Here is a 25,195-nt window from a genome sequence, read left to right on the forward strand (position 1 = left end):
ACACTTGCCGGCGACCGGGCTCAGCTGTTCGCCCTCTAGCTGAGACATGAATGGTCCTCAAATGTTGTTGCCATGTCCTGCAGCAGTATCTTCACCAGCTTGGATAGCACTAGCAACAACATCCTAGCATAGGGATCACGGAATAAGGCATTTTATGTTAAAAATGAAAAAGAGTAATGCCATCCATGTATTTCCTGCAGAGGTGGGTAGAGTAGCCAGAAATTGTACTCAAGTAAGAGTACTGTTACTTTAGAGATTTATTACTCAAGTAAAAGTAAGGAGTAGTCACCCAAATATTTACTTGAGTAAAAGTCTAAAGTATTTTGTGAAAAAACTAGTCAAGTACTGAGTAACTGATGAATAACCTGTTCGTTTAATGACGGCAACAAATAATGCACAAAAACATAAAAATAGCAATGAGCAAATTCAGAGCCAGGGATATCTCTTAAGCAACTAAAACAATATTATATATTGAATAATAATACATTAAAATAAAAAAAATTAAGGAAAATTGAGCCACAATAACTTAACAGCACCGTATAGGCTCAGTAGGCATTCATTGATTGATTGATTGAAACTTGTATTAGTAGATTGCACAGTACAGTACATATTCCGTACAATTGACCACTAAATGGTAACACCCCAATAAGTTTTTCAACGTTAATCAATTCATGGTAAACACACTGTGCACTTCTGATTGGTGTTTCTGTATGTGTGTGTGTGTGTGTGTGTGTGTATTAAAACTACTCTTAGAAGTACAATTTATCCCAAAAGTTACTCAAGTAGATGTAACGGAGTAAATGTAGCGCATTACTACCCACCTCTGATGGCTTGGCATCATATACAGTCATGCTCAAAAGTTTACATACACTTGTAAAGAACATAATGTCATGGCTGTCTAGAGTTTCCAATAATTTCTACAACTCTTATTTTTTTGTGATAGAGTGATTGGAGCACATACTTGCTGGTCACAAACACACATTCATGAAGTTTGTTTCTCTTATGAATTTATTATGGGTCTACTGAAAGTGTGACCAAATCTCCTGGGTCAAAAGTATACATACAGCAATGCATCACATGGACAAAGATAAGACCTTCTGGAGGAAAGTGATGTGGTCAGATGAAACAAAAATGTAGCCGTTTGTCCACAATACCCAGCAATATGTTTGGAGGAGAAAAGGTGAGGCCTTTAATCCCAGGAACACCAGACCTACCGTCAAGCATGATGGTGGTAGTATTATGCTCTGGGCCTGTTTTGCTCCCAATGGAACTGGTGCTTCACAGGGAGTAAATGGGACAATGAAATAGGAGGATTGCCTCCAAATTCTTCAGGACAACCTAAAATCATCAGCCCGGAAGTTGGGTCTGGAGTGCAGTTGGGTGTTCCAACAGGACAATGACCCCAAACACATGTCAGAAGTGGTAAAGGAATGGCTAAATCAGGCTAGAATGAAGGTTTTAGAATGGCCTTCCCAAAGTCCTGACATGTAGACAATGCTGAAGAAACAAGTCCATGTCAGAAAACCAACCCATTTAGCTGAACTGCACCAATTTTGTCAAGAGGAGTGCTCAAAAATTCAACCAGAAGCTTGTGGATGGCTAACAAAAGCGCCTTATTGCAGAGAAACTTGCCAAGGTACATGTAACCAAATATTAACATTGCTGTATGTATACTTTTGACCCAGCAGATTTGGTCACATTTTCAGTAGACCCATAATAAATTCATAAAAGAACCACACTTCATAAATGTTTTTTGTGACCAACAAGTATGTGCTCCAATCACTCTATCACAAAAAAAACAAGAGTTGTAGAAATGATTTGGAACTCAAAACAGCCATGAGTTACAAGTGTATGTAAACCTGTAAGCGTCAAAGGTGAGCTGGAGTCTATCCTAGTTCACTTTGAATGAGAGGCAGGGTAAACACTGGACTGGTCACCAGTCAATCATAGGACACACATACAACAATTCACACTCACATTCACACTTATGGACAATTTAGAGCAGGGGTGCCCAAATGTATGGTCTCCAAGGGCCAAAGTAAAAATGTGCTAATGGTCTACGGGCCAAACAGTGATTTTTACCATGCAACAGTACCACCAGTGTGTAATTTAGTCTCAAACTGCCATATACTGTATAAATATAAATTGTGTGCCTAATTCAGTTAACCTGCAACTCTGCATCTTGTATGTACATTTTTAAATTTCAAAACATTTATTTAAAAAAGTCACTTTCTGCAGATTTTTGCCATTTCCAGGTGTTGTTTTGTAACCTGTTCCTCCTTGATATTTCATGATCCGATCGCTTTCAAACTGTACCTAGACAGGTCAGACATGGAAGATGCTGAAATTCGAAGCGCTTAGGTGTTTATTGTTAGACATGGGCGAAGCATGGCGAACAAGATTATCCTTTTCCATAGAGCGTCAAAAAGTTACAACTTTACCGTAGAGCAGGGGTCTCAAATTCAAACGAAACTAGTTATAGTGTGTAAAAAAAATATTCTGTAGTTTTTCCGTTTAAAAAAATTGGAAGCTCAGTCACCAGAGCTTAGTGTTTTTTTAACCAAATCAGAATCAGAAATACTTTAATAATCCCCGAGAGGAAATTAAGATTTTCTGCACAATCCCATTCAAGTGCAGACTAACATTACAGGATCAACAGCGCCCCTTACAAAAAAGGTGAGAAACGGGTAAATGCTGAGGGTGGTTAGGAAAAAAAAAATTCAGTCTAAGCCTGGGCCCCGGGTAAGAGGGTCCAGACTGAGGCCAAGGGAAAAAAACCTCATAGCCATAGCACACACAAACATGTGTAAGAGGGAAACGTCAAAGAACACAAAGGACATTAAAGATTAAAAGAGCAGAGCTGATGCAACCAGCCACCTCTACAGAGAGCCATTACTGTAAATTGAAAAACTGAACCACTTTTGTTTTAGTTATATATTTTTTTACAATAAAATGTATGGCCATTTTTTTACAGTGCATTACTAATTTGAAAAACAATACCACTTTTACTTTTATCGCACAATTCTGGTGACTGCGCTGCATTTTTTTTTTTACTGTAAAATCTATGTTACCCGTTTTTACAGTGCATTAATGTAAATGTAAAATTTATTATTTTAAATCAATTTAAGGTAAATTTCTGGTGACTGAGCTGCCAGGTTCTACAGTAAAATCTACATACTTTTTTTTTTTTTTTTACAGCATAGTCTTGGGAACATGCCATCACTCACTATGTTTCCATGCACTAAATTAGTCTGATTTGTCAAATAGTTTTTGTTTTTTTTCACACCTACGTGTGAAGTCTTAATGCACACTCTCTAATGCGACTATTGGCCATGTGCCTCCCGTATACTGGTGGGCGGTATTTCCTTTTAGTGGATAAATTAATTCCTTTCCGGTTGACCTATGACATCACACTAGCCATCTGCGGATCCTTACAACTTGTTTTAACTGATGTCTGCTGTAATATTGACACAGATTATAAATATTATGTCTCTAATGGCTTTGCTGATGTTAAATAGCAGACAGCATCAAGAAACGATCTTGGATTGCGCTACGAATATGACGCTACTACCAAGAATATATCGGGGCGAATGCAAGTCCAATGCAAAGAAAAAGACCGGTCAAAGATTTTTTTTCTAAGGAATTTTCAGACGAAAATCATGGAAACACAACTTTTGAATGTCTCGAATTTAAAAGGCTCCTTCTGGATTGATGGACAGAGTTTCAAATCCGAAGGAAAAGCTATCCAGAGGAAGGTTGCTATTGTTGTGGAATTTCATCTTGCCGGTTGTGCTGAAAGTTAATCAGTTTGGACTGCACAGATGTAGCGTAAAGATGTTTGCATACACTTTATTATTCGCCTTTAATACATTCGCTTCATTATCATTTCTCTCATTCGTATTTTGTCCGGGAGTCCAAATTAAGCCGGCATTTTACATTTCCTTAGCTACCTTATTAAATAAATCTGCATGCACTGAATGATTGTGCAGCTTGAAATAGTGGAGTATTACTTGTATTATATTATTACATTTGGTAGCCACCCTTTGGCGGGTTAAACAAAATGGGTCCACTTTGGGCATTTCTGATTTAGAGTTTCCATTGACCATGATTTAGAATGTAGGAAAATTGCATGCCACCTGTCCATACATCCAAACGTCCATAGCTGTAAGGTCTACTTGGGGATGATTCATCCAAAAATGTCCTGTTTGCGTCACTCCCTCCCTTTTCGTCACAATGCTATGTCTGCATATGTTAAAGTCCCCGCAAAGGTAAACATGCATTATGAGTTTCAAAATGAATAAAAAGTGAAAGCAGTTCTATTTTCGAAAAAGTTTTTCAAGTGGCATGCAAATAATCTTAGGATATAGCGGGATCGCGATCTGACAGACGCCTGAATTGGAATGCAGAAATTATTTCACTATCCTTGTCCTTTCTCGCATGATCTCTCTTCCCCAAGTTGCCAGGAAACAGTACAGTGAAAACAGCTGCTGCATATAAATACATTTTGATCAATGAACTTCATAAAAAAATGTGTTACTATAATTATGAACCACTACACAAGTTGAGAGCACAGCTTGACTCCCAACTGTCTATATTTCAATGAGGCAACTATGAATGCTGTATTTACACTGTTTCAAATGATTGTCATGGATCATTATCACCGGGCCATTTTATGACCTTTCAAACTCTATCCAGAAAGTGACTGCCTATCTCAGCATTGTGCAGAACATACAACTCCAAAAAGAACATCTACTGTATGTGGTAATTAGCTGGTCCAATATCCCTTTTAAAGAAACCTTAATTGAATTAATAGAGGATGTATGTTCAGCAATCTATAAATGGACCCAAACTGTGACAAGACAAATTGGCCCCCGCGCGGCCAAACCAGGCCGTTTAAAACACATCACTGTTGGGTTTACACATATAGGCCTGCGCTGTACTGCTGTCTTAGGTTTACAGTGCATCCGGAAAGTATTCACAGTGCTTCACTTTTTCCACATTTTGTTTCCAAAATGAAATACATTTATTTTTTCCTCGAAGTTATACCAACAACACCCTATAATGACAACATGGAAACATTTTTTTTCCGAGATTTTTACAAATGTATTAAAAATAAAAAACTAAGAAATCACATGTACATAAGTATTCACAGCCTTGCTCAATACTTTATTGATGCACCTTTGGCAGCAATTACAGCCTCAAGTCTTTTTGAACACAATGCCACATGCTTGGCACACCTATCTTTGGGCAGTTTTGTCCATTCCTCTTTGCAGCACCTCTCAAGCTCCATCAGGTTGGATGGGAAGTGTTGGTGCGCAGCCATTTTCAGATCTCTCCAGAGATGTTCAAACGGATTCAAGTGTGGGCTCTGGCTGGGACACTTAAGGGCATTTACAGAGTTGTCCCGAAGCCATTCCTCTGATATCTTGGCTTTGTGCTTAGGGTTGTTGTCCTTCTAAAAGATGAAACGTTGCCTTAGTCTGAATTCAAGAGCATTCTGAAGCAGGTTTTCATCCAGGATGTCTCTGTATATTGTTTTATTAATCTTTCCCTGTATCGTGACAAGTCTTCCAGTTCTTGCTGCTAAAAACACCCCAACAGCATGATGCTGCCACCACCATGCTTCCCTGTATTGGCCTGGTGATGAGCGGTGCCTGGTTTACTCCAAACATGATGCCTGGCATTCACGCCTAATAGTTCAATCTTTGTCTCTTCAGACCAGAGAATTTTGTTTCTCATGGTCTGAGAGTCTCTCAGGTGCATTTTGGCAAACTTTTACAAAGGAATGACTTCTACTATATATGCCTGATTGGTGGATTGCTGCAGATATGGTTTTCCTCTTTCCACAGAGGAATGCTGTAGCTCTGACAGAGTGACTATCGGGTTCTTCGTTACCTCCCTGATTTAGGTCCTTCTCTCCTGATCGCTCAGTTTAGACGGCTGGCCAGCTCCAGGAAGAGTCACGGTGGTTCCAAACGTGTTCCATGTATGGATGATGGAGGCCACTGCTCATTGGGACTTTAAAGGCAGCACATATTTTTCTGTACCTTTTACCCAGATTTGTGCCTCAAGACAATCCTGTCTCTGAGGTCTACAGACAATTCCTTCGAAATTCATTGCAAAGGCTATAAACGCTTATGTACATGTGATTTCCAAGTTGTTTTTAATTTTTAATACATTTTCAATAGTATATTCCATTTTGGAATAAGGCTATATAACATAGCAAAATGTGGAAAAAACTGAAGCGCTGTGAATACAATGTCCCACATGTACTTGCCCACTTGTCTAGAATAGAGTGAATGACTCATCACGCAAGTTCACTCTTTTTTACCGCAGGCATCTGCAAAATTGTGCTGACAGTTTTCCTGCAACGGTGTACCAAGTACCAACTAGTTCTTGGCTAATAGAGTGGTCTACACCATTTACACAGATAAAAGCAATATCTTTTATGAAGGGGATGTTCAAACAACTTAAGAAATGCAAGAATAAAGGCCAAACAGTTTATTTTCCATTGGTACACCAGCTTGTTGAGCTCTTTCTGCATCCAGCAATGTCCCAGCAGTGACGTTTCAAGGTTACTTTCTTCTTTTATGTCATCGTCTGACTCGGATCACATGACGTTTATCATTTTTTGCTCTCCACAGATCGTGATTGGTTAATTATTTGCCAACTGTTGCTTTAATACAGGATCCACAATGAGCCCAGGATCCACAATAAGCCCAGACCTAAGTAAGGTTGAATAACTTTTTGGGCTTTCCCTGTAGCTGAACTTTCATAGAATTTAGTTCGTCCATCCAGCTATCCATTTTCTATCGCTTGTCCCTCTCGGGGTCACGGGGGTGGGGGATGGGTGCAGTATAACATCCAAACTGGAAATTGTGATGTATCATGTTGTATGCTTGCATGTTCGAAATAAACTCAAACTCAAACTCAATTGAATAAGGTTTTCCCTATACGTTATCCACAATTTGAATAAAAGGCAACTGACTCTTTCCTGTCGCTTTGTAATACAACTAGCAAAAAACAGTGGTACTTACAGAGGAAAATATTTTTTAGGTGGCACTTGGTGTTTTTGGTATTATTCGCAGTAATATACTGTCTTTTATTTCCATAATGCTATAACAAACTACATCAGTCTGAAAAAGACTGTGTTGTTTACTTGAGGTACTTATGAAACAAAATGCCACTTCAACAATGTGGAGAAACCTACAGTTATCTAGCTCTCCTCTGTGGAGGAACTATTTCCACAATGACGTTCCATAGCTGCCCCTTTGCTTGCTATTTTGTTGCCAAAAAAGTTGGTGACGCACCCCCCCTCTACCTCCCCTCGTCTCTAGCTTGTTGTTATGGTAACGACAGGCGGTGAAATGGCCTTTCACTAGAAGAAGCACAGAGCCCCTCTCACCCGCCCCCTTCTTCTGGCCAGCAGCCCCACTTTTGCCAGCCAAGGATTCTTTATCCACCTATGTATGACTACTTGAAGGCTGGAAGGTTCCTTTCCTCAGAGCTCAGAGTCGCTGGTTCATGGAGACTGTGTTCCACAGCAAGGCACGGGTTATTAGTTGAAATGGCTTTCAACAGTACGTAGTGTTTGGCTTGAGATGGTAAAGCAGCTCCAAGAAATCCCACTCTGGCAGAGCCATGCACCCCTGTGAACAAAGTTGGCTCCAACAGAGTGAAAAATGCTTGGAATTTCAAAACGGGCGACATTGGGCCTCAAGTTGTTTCGCATTTTTTCCGTGGCTTGGTATTTACAGTCGCCTGGGTCAAAATTCAAAGGTGAAACATGGACCCCCAGCACTTTTCCACCCAAAATAACCTGCTGCTAGTTGGTTGCTACTATCCCACTCCACCAAGAGTTGTGTGACAATGACATGTACTGTTGATTTTAATTGTTTTTTTAGCACACTGTCCCATATTGGTGGGTGGGGTTAAGAATCAGTTCTTTGCTAAAGAACACCAATGAGTTGGTGCTTCTTTGTTCGAAGCCCGAGTTTTGACAGCAAAGAGGCTTTGCTTAAATGTCTTAAAAGCAAAGAAGTGTTGCTAAATCAGTTTTTGGATCCAAACTAACACTAGAACCGGCTTTATGGAAAATAGGTAAATGAGGTTCTAAGTGGTGTCATCTGGACTGTTTTGGAAGTTAACTGTTGCTAGCCATGCTCATCAAGTACACAATGGTGTGAGGGACTAAGTTATTCTTCATCACCACCCTTTGTTATCCCTGTATTATACTGTATTTGTGTTGTCGGCTAAGTATGTCAGAGTTCCATTTAGTTGTATAAATGGATCAATAGTGTAGTGCAGTGGTCCACAACCTTTTTGTAACTGCGGACCGGTTAATGCTTGACAATTTTACCACGGACCGGCGGGGGCGGCGTTGATTGTCATGAAATAATAATAAACGTGAATCCACTGTGTACTCATACGGACCTTTTATTAGCACATTGCGTCAACAACATAACATGAGCATAACATTAAAGTCTCTGGTAACATCCTCTCAGCCCATTACGTAAATAAAAAATCACGTGGAAAAATATGTAAATGACAAGAACCAGCAATTCCGCACTTCTTTCTTTATGAATGTTATTTTTCAACAGCTTAAATAAAGTTGCCAGTTTGAACCGTCAGATAAGCCTACTGCATGTTTGTGTGCCCGAGACTCACAAGCTCTCCTCTCCTGCTCTCCTCTCCCTCACCTCCCTCTGTTGGCGACCACTGCCCTAACGCTCTCTGAATTTGGTTGCTATGGTAACTTTTACATGCCTTCAAAATAAGATGCTGATACAGCATAAAAAATGAATATAAAGTGCATGAGAATTGTAACTCACTGTAACGCTAAATCAATGGGAGCCCTGAGCTTGTTTCTCTGCAACGAGACGGTCCCAACTGGGGGTAATTGGAGACAAAGACACCCGAAGTGTGTTGCTTATGTCCAGTCTGCGCCGTTGTTTTTATTTTGGTGGCTGTCACTGCAGAAAATCCCGCTTCACACAGATAGGATGTCTGAAATGGCAACAGGGTTTTCAGTGCTGTGGTGGCGATCTCGGGGTATTCTCCCATGACTTTAATCCAGAACACCAGCAGAGTTGTTGTCTCAAACACATTAAAGGCTGCCATCATTTACGATCTCCAGCAGTTGATCTTCTTCTTGCACAGACATGCTGGATTCACCTGCTTTGTTGACAAATAGGTCGCGGATCCATTCCTTGGCCGTTCGTGGGTCATTTGAAGTTGGGAAGGAGCGCTCAAACTCTTTTAAAAGCACAGACAGGTGATCTTGCACCAGCTTGGTGAATGAAGGTGCAGACTCAGTCTCACACAAAATCCCCGCTAATGTTTGAGAGCCGGTCGCCGCATATTATGAAGAGCGGGCTTGGTGCGTGGGAATCACCTGTTGCGATAAATTCATATTTCAAGTAGGACTCCTGGTATTGTCTGTTTAGAAGCTTTCTTTTTTTGGAAGTCGGAGGCTGTTCTTCTCTCTCTTCACAGTGCATTTTCCCCTTCACAAAGAAACTTTCCAAAGATGTCTGTGTTTTACTCATTTTGCTAGCCGGGTTAAATTTTGGCGCTCATGTGACCAAGATATAATCGAGAGAATACTGTGATTTTTCAAAATAAAAGACTTTAAAAAAGAAAGAAAAAAAAAAGAAAGATCATTCGGGCTCAGATAATAAATAAAACGGAAATAACTAATTATTTCTTGTGCGGCCTGGTACCAATCGATCCACGGACCGGTAGGTTGGGGACCACTGGTGTAGTGTATTACATAGCTAAATGGCATAGGATCAGTTCCCAATGCTTTCCCCCATACAGGATTGACTTACAATAATCCACCGTTTGCCTGAGAGCTTGCAATGCACCATTTTTTTCATTTCATTTCATTTTTATTTATCTCCTTCATTGATGTGAATTTTTGATCAATAGACAATTAAACTCTAACAACAAAACACATATTTACACACCTATGCTTGAGAAGCAACAGGATGAAGAAAATCTTATATTTTCTGCTCCCTTCAACATAATAAGTAGTTAATGGATACCCCGATTCACAAGCATCTAAACCAAACAAATACATCCAAATATAATGAAAACAAACAAAAAACACACAAAAAAACCAGGAAGTGCAAAAACTTCATGAAATACAAACCAAACAAAAAATAATATACACCTCACGGGATGATACAAAACAAATACAAAACCAGACAAAAGATAAGTAAAATAATAAATATAAAGCAAAATGTAAACACTTACGGCTGTCCATATAGATAGATAGTACTTTATTGATTCCTTCAGGAGAGTTCCCTCAGGAACATTTAAATGATCGTATTGTTCTGTCTTTATATATTTTTTTCAATTGGAATATATTTGTACAAACTTTTATCTCACTTTAAAGAGAATTCCATAGTTTAACCCCCACCACTGATATACACATTTGTTTTAAAGTTGTCCTTGAATACTGATGTTTGAAATGACCTTTTCTTCTATGCTCTTCATTCTCAGAAGTGATGACAAATGTTTTTGGTAAATTTGCTGGTAATGTTTTACTTTTAGCCTTAAACATAATACATCATGTCTGTAACTTTACTAGCTCCTGTAGTTTCAAAAAACCAGAATTAATAAATAGTATGTTAGTGTGTTCTAGATAATCTGCTTTATGAATAATCTTTTATAGCTCTTTTCTATAGTTGATACAATGCCTTTATGTTACTCATATGTGTTCCCCCACACTTCCACACAGTAGCTGATATATGGCAATATAAGTGCACAATACAATATACGCATTGCCCTATAATCTGACACATATTTTACCTTGTTTAATGTAAAAATACTCTCAGACATCTTTTTCCGTACATGTGCAATATGAAATGTCCATGTCAGACCGTCATCCAGTATCACTCCTAAAAATCTAAGTTCAGAAACCCTTTCAATATCAATTCCATCTATTGACAGTTTGATCGTTTCCTCCCTTTTCCTCTTACAAAAAATCATAAACTTTTTTTTTTTTTTTTACAATTAATGATAATTAATTGACATCAAACCATCTCTTAAGTTTAATAATTTCCTGTTCAATAATGTTTGATAACGCTTTTAAGTCATGTCCCGAACAGTAAAAATTGGTGTCGTCCGCAAATAATACAAATTTCAATAACTTTGATACCTCACATATATCATTAATATATAAAATAAACAATTTTGGTCCCAAAACCGAACCTTGTGGAATTCCACATTCAATCCTCATTTGTTCAGATGTATTACCCACAAAATCCACAAACTCTTGTCTATTATCTAAATAACTTCTTAGCCAGTCTAAAACTACTCCCCTCACACCAAATGAATGCAACTTCGACAATAATATAGAATGATCTATAGTGTCAAATGCTTTTTTTAAGATCGATAAACACCCCTATAGTGTATTTCTATTATCAGTTGCTGTTGCTATATCCTCCATTATATTCATTACAGCTGAAGCAGTGGATCTATTGGTCCGGAATCCATACTGGCTCTCACTCAACAGCATGTTCTTTTCAATAAAACTGTCTAATTTTTCTACAAATATTTTTTCAATTATTTTAGAAAATTGTGACAGCAGTGACACTGGTCTGTAATTAGTAAATCTATGTTTATCTCCCGTTTTAAAGAGTGGGATTACCTTTGCTACCTTCATTCTATTTGGAAAGGTCCCTGTTTGAAAAGAAAGATTAAAAACATAATAAAGAGGTTTGATGATACAGTCAATAGTCTTTTTCACAAGTATCACGTCTATACCATCACTGTCTGTTGATGTCTTATTTTTCAGTTTTGTTACCAACGATCAGAGGTGGGTAGAGTAGCCAGAAATTGTACTCAAGTAAGAGTACTGTTACTTTAGAGATTTATTACTCAAGTAAAAGTAAGGAGTAGTCACCCAAATATTTACTTGAGTAAAAGTAAAAAGTATGTTGTAAAAAAACTACTCAAGTACTGAGTAACTGATGAGTAACATACACACACATATCATATATATATATATATATATATATATATATATATACACACATATATATATGTGTATGTATATATATATATATATATATATATATATATATATATATATATATATATACACACACATATATATATGTGTATGTATATATATGTATATATGTGTGTGTGTGTGTGTATATATATATATATATATATATATATATATATATATATATATATATATATATATATATACATACATTGATATATACAGTATATAATTTATATTTATTTTTTTTGCCGTTTTTGTTTACATGTTAATAGTGTTTTAATGAATATACATGCATGTTTAACACATATAGATTCCTTTCTTTCATGAAGACAAGAATATAAGTTGGTGTATTACCTGATTCTGATGACTTGCATTGATTGGAATCAGACAGTAGTGATGACAAACGTCCACGTTTTCAAATGGAGGAGAAAAAAAAGTTCCTCCTTTCTGTCTAATACCACATGAAAGTGGTTGGTTTTTGGCATCTTATATGTCCAGCTTCCATATTCGTTTTTATACACTTTACAAGAAATACATTGGCGGCAAACTCCGTAGCTTGCTAGCTTGTTTGCGCAGGCTTTCGGAGACTCTTATTTAGAAAGCGCAGGCGCGATGGAGCGGCACTTTTATTGTGGAGACAGGAACTGTGCAGTCAGTCTTTAGGCTTTTGACGGGGTGTACGGTTGAAATAAAAAATTGTCTTTTTTCCTTCACACTTTTGATTGCACAGTACAGTACATATTCTGTACAATTGACCACTAAATGGTAACACCCCAATAAGTTTTTCAACTTGTTTAAGTCAGGTCATGTGACCCCTGGCTCTGTTTGATTGGTCCAACGTCACCAGTGACTGCATCTGATTGGTGGAACGGAGTGAACGTCACCAGTGACTGTATTTGTTGAAACGCAGGCACTATGAAGGTCTGTCTGACAGACCAAAACAAACAAAGCGTGCATTAACAGATCGATAAAAATTAGTAGCGAGTAGCGAGCTGAATGTAGATAAAAGTAGCGGAGTAAAAGTAGCGGAGTAAAAGTAGCGTTTCTTCTCTATAAATATACTCAAGTAAAAGTAAAAGTATGTTGCATTAAAACTACTCTTAGAAGTACAATTTATCCCAAAAGTTACTCAAGTAGATGTAACGGAGTAAATGTAGCGCGTTACTACCCACCTCTGCCACCGATACAGTTTCATTTTCACTAACATCTCCTAGAAGCATGGACTGTAGCACTTTGCTCCCCACTCTCCATCCGCTCTGTATATCTTTATGTTCTCCAATACTCTCTGCCAATTTGGGTCCAACATTCACAAAAAAATAATTGAATCCATTCGCCACTTCATTCATGTTTTTTTATCATCTTATTTTCCTCATTGATAAAATGGCTTGGTGGGTTTGTAGGCCCCGATATTTTTTCTATTACCTTGTTCAGAATATTCCAAGTTCCTTTGATATTGTTTTTATTTTTTTCTAGTAAATTATTATAATATTCTTTTCTTAGCTTGTCTCATTATTGTTATCAATTTGTTTTTGTAAACCTTGTATTTCGTTTCAGCATCCTTTGTTCTTACTTTTATGAAGTCTCAAAAAAGTTTGTTTTTCTTTTTACAAGCATTCTGTAGTCCCTTTATAATCCAAGGCTTTTTATTGTAGCTGTCTCTTTGTTTCCATACATTCAGACAATGCTTTTCATACAATAATAAATATATATTAAGATAAGCCTCATATGCAGCATTTGCCTCTCCCACATACACCTCATTCCAGTCTGCTTCAAATAAGTCCTTCCTAAACTTATTTATTGCTTCTTCAGTCCTTTTCCTTACATACCAATGGGTTTTCTCCTCCCTTTTTCTATACATTTGACAGTCATAAGTAAGAAACACGGGTAAGTGGTCACGTATATAGTGAATTACTAGTCCACTTTTTATATTATGGTCCATGACATTTATGAAGATGTGATCGATTAACGTTGCACAATTTGTCGTTATTCTACTGGGTTTGGTGATCAATGGATAAAGCCCTCTACTATATACCACATCCAAGAAGTCTCTTGTTGATTTATTTCTGGGTGAGCTTAGCAGGTCTATGTTATAGTCGCCACACATGACGAATGTTTTCTTTTCCTTTACCTTACACAATAATTCTTCCAGACTATCATTAAATGCTTCTACCTTAGACTCAGGTGTCCTATATAAACACGTAACAATAACATTTCTCTTATTTTCTATGTCTACCTCCACAGTTACACATTGAAATATATCATCGATTACCACTATCATACATTCAAGAGGTTTGCATTTCAAGTCACAGTGAACAAACAGGGCCACACCCCCTCCCTTCTTGTTTCTTCTACTCCTGTGATACAACTCATACGCGTCAATGGAGAAATCGATACCTCTGTCTTTATCAATCCATGTTTCAGAAAGTGCAATTATTTTGAATTTGCCATTTATAGTCTTCAAATATTCGTCAATCTTTGAGAAATTTGCATATAAGCTTCTACAATTGAAAGGTATTAAAGAAAATGTATTATCTAAACTAATTTTAATTATCATTAAATTGTTCCTCGGTATAGTAGTCACAAGCAATGTTCCCTCTAATTGTTCATGTGTCTGAGCAAACACAAAAACTCCCTGAGCATTCAGTGGAGCAGATGTGAGCAACATCACACGTGGCAATACCAGCAGCACACCTGTCTCAAACCAATGTTTTATAATAACACTCAAATGAGAGGAGTAATTTTCATGAGATTATTTTGTAATATTAGTGATTTGGCCCACTTGTAATGAAATTAAAAGAAATCTTGGTTTGGTTGTTATCATCAGTCATCAACAATTGAGAACAGAGAAATGGATATTGAAACAGTGTAGGTCTGACTTGGTAGGATATGTACAGCAAGTAGTGGACATAGAGAGAGAGAGAGAGATCAGAAGGCATAAGAAAAATATCTGCATTTGATTGTTTACATTTGATTATTAACAACAATCCGGGGAGGGTGTTAGTTTAGGGTTGAAGTTGCCTGGAGGTGTACTTTTATTGCGGTTTTGAAGGAGGATAGAGATGCCCTTTATTTTATACATGTTGGGAGCGCATTCCACATTGATGTGGCATAGAAAGAGAATGAGTTAAGACCTTTGTTAGATCGGAATCTGGGTTTAACGTGGTTAGTAGAGCTCCCCCTGGTGTTGTGGTTATGGCGGTCATTTACGTTAAGGAAGTAGTTTGACATGTACTTCGGTATCAGGGAGGTGTAGCGGATATTATTGACTAGGCTCAGTGCAAGTTGTTTTACTCTGTCCTCCGCCCTGAGCCAGCCCACTTTGGAGAAGTGGGTAGGAGTGAGGTGGGATCTGGGGTGGAGGTCTAGAAGTAATCTGATTAGCTTGTCCTGGGATGATTGGAGTCTAGATTTGAGGGTTTTGGAGGTGCTAGGGTATAATTTATAGTCTGTGTATTCAGCTCTTGAAAACGATTGATTCTCAGTTGTCTCACCTTCTCGCCGTTTAGCCTTCCCCGTCTCCAGCCAAGGATGAGCCATGTCAGTCATAAGCCAAGCAGTTCTCATCTATATTGATCCAAGTCGCGTAGCTCTCGAATCGTGACAACTTTGGCTTCTTCAGATGTTCCATTTAGCCGAATCATGATTTTGCAGTTCCGTGTCCATGTTGCTTGTATCTTGTTTTCTTTTCTGAGGAGGCGTGCTTGTCTTGCAATGTCGACATTCTTCTTTGTAAGATGTTCATTAATGTAAACCCCAGTTCCCTTCAGCTTCCTTCCCTGCCGTAGTAACTCTGTTTTATGTTTTCGATTCACAAACCGGATCACAATGGTTGGGTTGGTTCTGCTGTCCTTCCTGGGGATAGTATGGCATGCCGAAATGCTGCCACTTTGAAGAGTCATGTTTTTACTTGTGAAGAAAAACTGAGCTGCCACCTTACCGTGGTTGAGGAGTTTGCGTGTCCCAATGATCCTAGGAGCTATGTTGTCCGGGGGTTTCTATGCCCCCTGGTAGGGTCTCCCAAGGCAAACTGGTCCTAGGTGAGGGATCAGACAAAGAGCAGCTCGAAGACCTCGATGAAGAACAAACACAAAGGACCCAGATTTCCCTCGCCCGGACGCGGGTCACCGAGGCCCCCCTCTGGAGCCAGGCCCGGAGGTGGGGCACGATGGCGAGCGCCTGGTGGCCGGGCCTGTCCCCATGGGGCCCGGCCGGGCACAGCCCGAAGAGGCAACGTGGGTCCCCCCTCCAATGGGCTCACCACCCATAGCAGGGGCCATAGAGGTCGGGTGCAGTGTGAGCTGGGCGGCAGCCGAGGGCAGGGCGCTTGGTGGTCCGATCCTCGGCTACATAAGCTGGCTCTTGGGACGTGGAACGTCACTTCGCTGGGGGGGAAGGAGCCTGAGCTAGTGCGTGAGGTGGAGAAGTTCCGGCTAGATATAGTCGGACTCACTTCGACGCACAGCAAGGGCTCTGGAACCACTTCTCTTGAGAGGGGCTGGACTCTCTTCCACTCTGGCGTTGCCGGCAGTGAGAGGCGACGGGCTGGGGTGGCAATTCTTGTTGCCCCTCGGCTCAAAGCCTGCACGTTGGAGTTCAACCCGGTGGACGAAAGGGTAGCTTCCCTCCGCCTTCGGGTGGGGGGACGGGTCCTGACTGTTGTTTGCGTTTACGCGCCAAACGGCAGCTCAGAGTACCCACCCTTTTTGGATTCACTCGAGGGAGTACTTGAGAGTGCTCCCCCGGGTGATTCCCTCGTTCTACTGGGGGACTTCAACGCTCATGTTGGCAGCGACAGTGAAACCTGGAGAGGTGTGATTGGGAAGAATGGCCGCCCGGATCTGAACCCGAGTGGTGTTCTGTTATTGGACTTTTGTGCTCGTCACAGATTGTCGATAACAAACACCATGTTCAAACATAAGGGTGTCCATATGTGCACTTGGCACCAGGACACCCTAGGCCGCAGTTCCATGATCGACTTTGTAGTTGTGTCATCGGATTTGCGGTCTCATGTTTTGGACACTCGGGTGAAGAGAGGGGCGGAGCTTTCTACCGATCACCACCTGGTGGTGAGTTGGCTGCGATGGTGGGGGAGGATGCCGGACAGACCTGGCAGGCCCAAACGCATTGTGAGGGTTTGCTGGGAACGCCTGGCAGAGTCTCCTGTCAGAGAGAGTTTCAATTCCCACCTCCGGAAGAACTTTGAACATGTCACGAGGGAGGCGCTGGACATTGAGTCCGAGTGGACGATGTTCCGTACCTCTGTTGTCGAGGCGGCCGATTGGAGCTGTGGCCGCAAGGTAGTTGGTGCCTGTCGTGGCGGTAATCCTAGAACCCGTTGGTGGACGCCGGCGGTGAGGGATGCCGTCAGGCTGAAGAAGGAGTCCTATCGGGTTCTTTTGGCTCATGGGACTCCTGAGGCAGCAGACAGGTACCGACAGGCCAAGCGGTGTGCGGCTTCAGCAGTCGCGGAGGCAAAAACTCGGACATGGGAGGAGTTCGGGGAGGCCATGGAAAAAGACTTCCGGACGGCTTCGAAGCAATTCTGGATCACCATCCGCCGCCTCAGGAAGGGGAAGCAGTGCAGTGTCAACACCGTGTATGGTGGGGATGGTGCTCTGCTAACCTCGACTGCGGATGTTGTGGATCGGTGGAGGGAATACTTCGAAGACCTCCTCAATCCTACCAGCACGTCTTCCTATGAGGAAGCAGGGCCTGGGGAATCTGTGGTGGGCTCTCCTATTTCTGGGGATGAGGTTGCCGAGGTGGCTAAAAAGCTCCTCTATGGCAAGGCCCCGGGGGTGGATGAGATCCGCCCGGAGTTCCTTAAGGCTCTGGATGTTGTGGGGCTGTCTTGGTTGACAAGACTCTGCAACATCGCGTGGACATCGGGGGCGGTACCTCTGGATTGGCAGACCGGGGTGGTGGTTCCTCTCTTTAAGAAGGGGAACCGGAGGGTGTGTTCCAACTATCGTGGGATCACACTCCTCAGCCTTCCCGGTAAGGTCTATTCAGGTGTACTGGAGAGGAGGCTACGCCGGATAGTCGAACCTCGGATTCAGGAGGAACAGTGTGGTTTTCGTCCTCGTCGTGGAACTGTGGACCAGCTCTATACTCTCGGCAGGGTCATTGAGGGTGCATGGGAGTTTGCCCAACCAGTCCACATGTGCTTTGTGGACTTGGAGAAGGCATTCGACCGTGTACCCCGGGAAGTCCTGTGGGGAGTGCTCAGAGAGTATGGGGTAACGGACTGTCTTATTGTGGCAGTTCGCTCCCTGTATAATCAGTGCCAGAGTTTGGTCCGCATTGCCGGCAGTAAGTCGGACACGTTTCCAGTGAGGGTTGGACTCCGCCAAGGCTGCCCTTTGTCACCGATTCTGTTCATAACCTTTATGGACAGAATTTCTAGACGCAGTCAGGGCGTTGAGGGGATCTGGTTTGGTGGCTGCAGGATTAGGTCTCTGCTATTTGCAGATGATGTGGTCCTGATGGCTTCCTCTGGCCAAGATCTTCAGCTCTCGCTGGATCGGTTCGCAGCCGAGTGTGAAGCGACTGGGATGGGAATCAGCACCTCCAAGTCCGAGTCCATGGTTCTCTCCCGGAAAAGGGTGAAGTGCCATCTCCGGGTTGGGGAGGAGACCCTGCCCCAAGTGGAGGAGTTCAAGTACCTCGGAGTCTTGTTCACGAGTGGGGAAGAGTGGATCGTGAGATCGACAGGCGGATCGGTGCGGCATCTTCAGTAATGCGGACGCTGTATCGATCCGTTGTGGTGAAGAAGGAGCTGAGCCAGAAGGCAAAGCTCTCGATTTACCGGTCGATCTACGTTCCCATCCTCACCTATGGTCATGAGCTTTGGGTCATGACCGAAAGGACAAGATCACGGGTACAAGCGGCCGAAATGAGTTGCCTCCGCCGAGTGGCGGGGCTCTCCCTTAGAGATAGGGTGAGAAGCTCTGTCATTCGGGGGGAGCTCAAAGTAAAGCCGCTGCTCCTCCACATCGAGAGGAGCCAGATGAGGTGGTTCGGGCATCTGGTCAGGATGCCACCCGAACGCCTCCCTAGGAAGGTGTTTCGGGCACGTCCGACCGGTAGGAGGCCACGGGGAAGACCCAGGACACGCTGGGAAGACTATCTCTCCCGGCTGGCCTGGGAACGCCTCGGGATCCCCCGGGAGGAGCTGGACGAAGTGGCTGGGGAGAGGGAAGTCTGGGCTTCCCTGCTTAAGCTGCTGCCCCCGCGACCCGACCTTGGATAAGCGGAAGAAGATGGATGGATGGATGGATGGAGAAGTTAATTACTTGCCGTTCAAGTGTCTCAGGTTCGTCAGCGTCCCTGCCGCGAGCCCCGGCCACTCTTGCATATATTTGATGTTTGGTTTCCAGTCCGCTTATAATCAAATCGTCCATTCTGGTGTACTGTTCAAATTCGTCAATTCTTGTTTCTCGGTCGACAATTTTCTTGTCTTTCTCCTTAATGATGTTTTTCAGCATTTTGATTTCGGTCAACAACTCCATGAGTGTGTCTTGCTGTTTGGCCACAGTCTTTACATCCCCCGACAAGGAGTTAAGAGTTTTTCTGATCTCCTCCACGTCTTCCTTGAGTTTCTTGTGTTTCGCACTCTTTTTCTTGATTCACTTGGTTTTCTTCTTAGTTTCAGTTCGGTTTCTTTACTTTTACTTAGTTTTTCTCAGAGTAGCTTGCTAAAACTCACAAACTAAATTGCCGAGACGCGTCACGGCACTTCTGCCTTCCCACAATCCATCTGCGCCTCCGCCTTCCCACACACAAATCACACACAATTAAACACACTTGTATCTGTGTTGTAGGCTAAGTATGAGTTGCAATGTGTGCGCCCATCAGTTAGAAAAGTTTGCATCTCTTGCAATAACCCTGATGGATGGGTTGTGGCGTACCCACTATGGAGTGATATAATTTTCTGCCTTTAAACACCAGATAAAAAATAAATAGGAAAAAATTAAAAACTCAGTTGATGGTCTTGCAAACGTGACAGTCGGTGATGGCTTATGTGGCTTTGCTGTGGTGCTGGAACAATGCTTTTGTGTCAAACCATCGGATGTGACATACAAGACGGGGTCAGCAAATTGCATCAGGGTTCACGTCTTCAGGATGTTGAGGAAATGTTGATTTCATCATGTTTGTGACTAATAGGACACTCTTGGATGTTCAGGAGCATCTGTGCTCAGTTGAACTTAATACTCCTAACTCAATCACTAATGCCCATAAAGCAATTAATACACTGATTTCCACTCTTGTCTCAAATCAAGATTTTCTTATTATAGATAGGCCGGAATATTTTAACACAAGCCCAAGCTTGCAGGAATCATTGGACCCAAAATCCAAATACATTTTACTCGACATGTTCTCTCCATCTTGAATAAATGAAATGTTCATGTATGAAGGTGACCACCTGATTATGCAGATCTCGAGTTTGATAATTGCAATAGGTCTTGTTAGAATATTGTGGCACATATATGTTTAAATACACATCTATACAGTTTTAAACTCAAAATGAATTCAGCTGGCAACAGGCTGTCTGTCTTTACAGGCCTCCTGACCTGTCAAGCTGAACTTTTGGCAATGATTCTTCCTGTTGTTTTGAAATGATCCTGAAACTGTTATGGCTATTCCTAATCACTGCACAGTACAGTAAGAATGTTAAATCTTTCTTTACAAAAAACTCAAAACTAATATTAATATAATAAATACACAACCTATAGTTTTAATTAGGTACACAATTTTCTCTTATCAACCGATGGCGACACTAAGGCGCTCCCTGATGGCCTTGTTGTGCCATAGCCACCTGGACTATTATTCCTTGGACTCGCCCCCACCTTCGTGCGGCCATGAGCGTGTTTGTCTGGCCCAGGCGGTCTTTGTTATGATTGGACTATAAGAATAATAATAATTATTGATCGAGGCTGATTCCGCTCGGTAGTAGCTAGCAACTGGCTGATTGAGACCAATGCTCTAGTTTTAATTTGTGAGCTTTGCTGAATATATTTTGTTCAATCTTTCAAGTAAGTCCTGGCCTATGACTGTCCAATCGAAAAACTCTGGTAATATCTAACAGTTATTGTAAAGTTAAGGAACCTCATATACTATAGTCACTAGTATACTTCAATCATTCAACATGCCTATCAATCCTACCCTTCTTCATGTATCAGTAACTACTGACCTTTTCGTTGTTGTGTTTAACATGTTCATATATTACATTTATATTAGATTTCGTAATACGAAAAAGAAGAATACATAATTTGTAATAGCATATATATTGTTAAATAATAATGATCTCCGACTGGTATGCTCGCTGGCAAATTTCATTTCAAAATACACCCCAACAGTACTTTTGATAAAACTGTTAGCACGGTTTGAACTAATAAATGTTGTGTATTCAAGTGAAAAATGTTTCTGTATCACATTCTGAAAATAAAATTTAATTTGTGTCAATATATTGTTTTGTTTTTTTTAAGGAAAATGGAAATTATACAAGTAAGCAAGAAAGGTCATCAATCTCTGAAAAGTTGATGGGGCATTTTGTAACCCAAATGGCATTCTGTTAGCCTCGTACAGCCCCATGGGTGTGCTGAAAGCTGTTTTGTGCTTATCTTGCTCTGCTACTTCCAGTACCCAGAGGTGAGGTCGAGGGTGGAGAAATACTTTGACTGCCCCATTGCTTCCAGTGCATCCTCTATCCTTGGCAACGGAAAAGCATCCCTCGTGCTGCACAGATTCAGCTTCCTGTAGTCCACACATATTCTCAGGGACCCATCCTTCTTAATTACCACCACCATCTGGGAAGCATAAGGGCTCTTGCTTGGACGAATTACGCCAGCCTCTTCCATCTCCGTGAGAGCCTACTTGACGCCCTCCCACTGGGCGGGTGGTATTTTACGGTACGGGAGCCGAAATGGTTTTGGGTCTACCAGGGGTATTTCATGCTGGACAGTTGTTGTGTGTCCATAATCTAATGAGTGCTGGGAGAAGACATCACTGTTCTTCCCTACAAGCTCTTCGAGCCTAGAATGCTGCCCCTCATCATCTATGGCGGCACCACTCAAATCTACACAACATGATGCAAGGTCTTTATTACTGCTCACCCCTTGCTCATGCATTTGACATACACCAGTGCCAGGCACTCCCATCTTGGTGTTTTGACCCCTCCCCTGGCCCCTTTGCACTGTTTGGAGAACTTCCTGAATCAGAAAGACCTCTGCCAGCTGAGTGCTGGACCTAATAACAACGGTTCGTTTAGACAGGTTCATCACTCGGACCGGAACCTGCTGCTTGGTCACATTAGCCACGACTCTGCCAACAACAAGGCCCACTGGAAGCTTCAGAGAGGGCTTGGCTTCAATGAGGGCAGTATATGACTGTTTCTTGGGTCCCTTCATTACCTTGCACTTCACAACAGTCTCACTGCCTGCAGGCACCAATACTTTCTCCCCATAATACCGAACAGGGCCCACTTTGCCGTCTAGACCACCAGTCCCCGTTTGTTCCATCTCCAGTAATGCAGAATGCCATTCTGGGTGGGTATCTTTGATGCATTGGAGGAACTGCAGCCCATAAGTGTCTTGAAGGTGTTGTCTCGAGGCTCGTATGACATTTGTCCCCACCAGCAAAGGAACCATGGACCTGTACTCTGTTTCAGGGACAACAAAGGCTGGTACACTGGCATATTCTTTTCCAAAAACCTTCAGTCGGACAAGCAGCACACCATGGTGAGAGACATCCTGGCCACCTGCCCCTTCCACTGGAATATTGGAAGGCTGCAGTTTCTGCTGGCACAATTCAGGGTGCCTACGCCAAAACTCATAGGTAATGCTGGTTATTTGTGATCCGGAGTCAATTAAAGTCCTACATATTTCACCATTGACCTCTACATCCCCCTCATTCCTGGGGCCCACCAGGGGTGTTCTCTTCTCTCCTCGCTCTTCTGCTTGGGGACCCTAAGTGTTTGCCCATGGTTTCCCCTTCTACCACAGGCTTTATGCGTTTAAAGAATATCCGGCCTGTGTCGTGCCGTGTTGTGCTGTGTCCTCTGGGGAGACAGCCTGAGGATGCGGTGGGTTTGTGTTCAGGTTATTATTAGGCATTACAGTTCTACATACTCTGGCCATATGTCCGGCTTTCCCACAACGATAGCACACCAACATGGTTGCTTCCCAGTCATTCCTCCCTGCTGACAATGGTCTGGTTGGAGCTGGGGTCTGTAAGGAGACTAGTTTTGATTCTAGCTGTGCAAGCTTTTTGACCTGCTCCTCTTGGTTCAGAGTTAGCTTCTCTATCAGCCTAGTCAGTGTGGACAGCTCGGAGGAGGGTATCACTGCATCAGTCATCTCTTTTGCCGTCCCTTGCTGTTCTCTGGCTGCCACGTGAATCTGGGTGAATGGTTTCTTTAATATATGTTGAGGCTGAAACCTCCTTGCCAGACTTCGTAGTTCCTCTTGAAGTTCACGAAAACTCAGGAGGCTAGGTTTCAAGGGGGAAATCCTGAGGTACACCCCTTCATCATTTAACCCGCTCAGGAACTGACGTGTGAGTTTGGCATCACGGTCTGGGTACGGTTGGCCCTCACACTGAGACTCCTCAACTGAACGGAGGGTTGCTTCTAGCGCAATAGCATAGGAGCACGCGGTTTCTTCAGGCCACTGGCTTCTTTCATAAAAGTCTGCCAAAGGATCCAGCGACCTTTGCATGTCTCCATATTCGGCTCTCAGCTCATCAAATGCTCTCTCGGGATGCTGTTCTTCGATGGGGAGATTCAGAACCAGCCTCCTGGCCTCCCCGCTCAAGTGACGCACAATTGTTGCAAAACAGAGATGTGCTGGCAGCCCACCCGCTTCCAGAAGATACTGCATATCCTGCATCCAGTCTTCAATGAGGACTCTACAGTCAGGGCCTCCACTGAAGATCTGCACATTCCTCACTTGGTGTGTCTGGGTGAAACCAACAGGTGCAGGTTGCATTGTGCTATATCTGGCCTGTCCTGTGGTGGGAAACACAGCTTGTGGCACATGTTGGTAAGTGGGAATGGATGTCGATACGGCAGGACCTGGAGCAGGCAGCAGGGGATTTGGTGGGTTATATGTGGCTGCTTGGGCGGTGTACCAATCAGGGGACCAGGCAGCATTGTTTATCCCAGTCCTAGGGGTGTGAGTGGTGGCTTGCAATTTAGGCTCTGAAATCTGCGGGAATTCATGAGGGCGGGTCGGGACTAGTGGGTAGGGACTGTTCCCTTGGGGTGCATACATATTGGGAGGTTGAGCCGCATACACTCTATCATGGGGGAGGTGTGGCTCGGTTAGTGGGGCGCACCTGACATCCTGTCCTGGGGTTTGGCTAATTGGGACGGGCAAGTGGGCAGCAGCACCATGGGCTATGGAGGCGGAGTCTAGCCATGTAATTGGGGCAGCATCATAAAAGTTGGATATGGGGGTATGCGTGGAGACTGGTGGGACTGACACAGAGGCCGGAGTGTACATTCCATCAGGGAGGTGCTGAGTCTGGAGTGGTGGGACATACCTGGCGCTCTGTGTTTTGGTATGGGTGGTGGAGCATGGCTAGTGGCCATCTGATCTGGTATTGCCATTGTGGGACCCTGGAAAAGGGGTGGGCTACATGGTACTGTAGCTGTTGGAGTCTGAATTGATCCTGGGACCTCATATCTATTGTATATTGGGCTGAGTATGGGGGGTGACAGGGTTGGCGCAGTTTTGACTTGACGGGGCTCCGTTTTTGTCGTTCTGGGCCTAACAGCCTGTTGGGGGTCCATGTCATGTTTAGAGTGGGCCATCATGTGGACAATACCCTGAGGTGACACCCCTCTATCAGGACCATGGTGCACTATGCTAACACATCGATTTAAAGTCTGTCTCACTGTGGAGTGAACTTGTGTCGGTGGTCGACTAGGGGTACCTACGTGGGGACTTTGCATCTTCAGAATTCAAAAGTGCTGCAGGCTTAGATAACTTGGGTGCTTGTACTGAGGTAAGTATTGTGTGTGTGAGAGAGAGTGTATGTGTATGTGGTGGCAGTGGTGTTGGATTGTGATTGTGTAACTTTTTTTTTTTTTTTTTTTTCCAGAGTACGTCACAGACACCATAAAACATTCCCATAAAGCATAAATATAGAAAAAGGATATGTTTAACACAA

General features: G+C 42.5%; 1 protein-coding gene across 1 annotated transcript in view; it reads left to right on the top strand.

Moving 5' to 3' along the window:
- cltcl1 (clathrin, heavy chain-like 1) overlaps positions 1-25,195 on the top strand; it is a 72,021-nt gene that overhangs the window by 728 nt on the left and 46,098 nt on the right. The window lies entirely within an intron of this gene.

The sequence above is a fragment of the Nerophis lumbriciformis genome, linkage group LG33, assembly GCF_033978685.3.
Source record: "Nerophis lumbriciformis linkage group LG33, RoL_Nlum_v2.1, whole genome shotgun sequence".
In the NCBI taxonomy this organism is placed as follows: Eukaryota; Metazoa; Chordata; class Actinopteri; order Syngnathiformes; family Syngnathidae; genus Nerophis; species Nerophis lumbriciformis.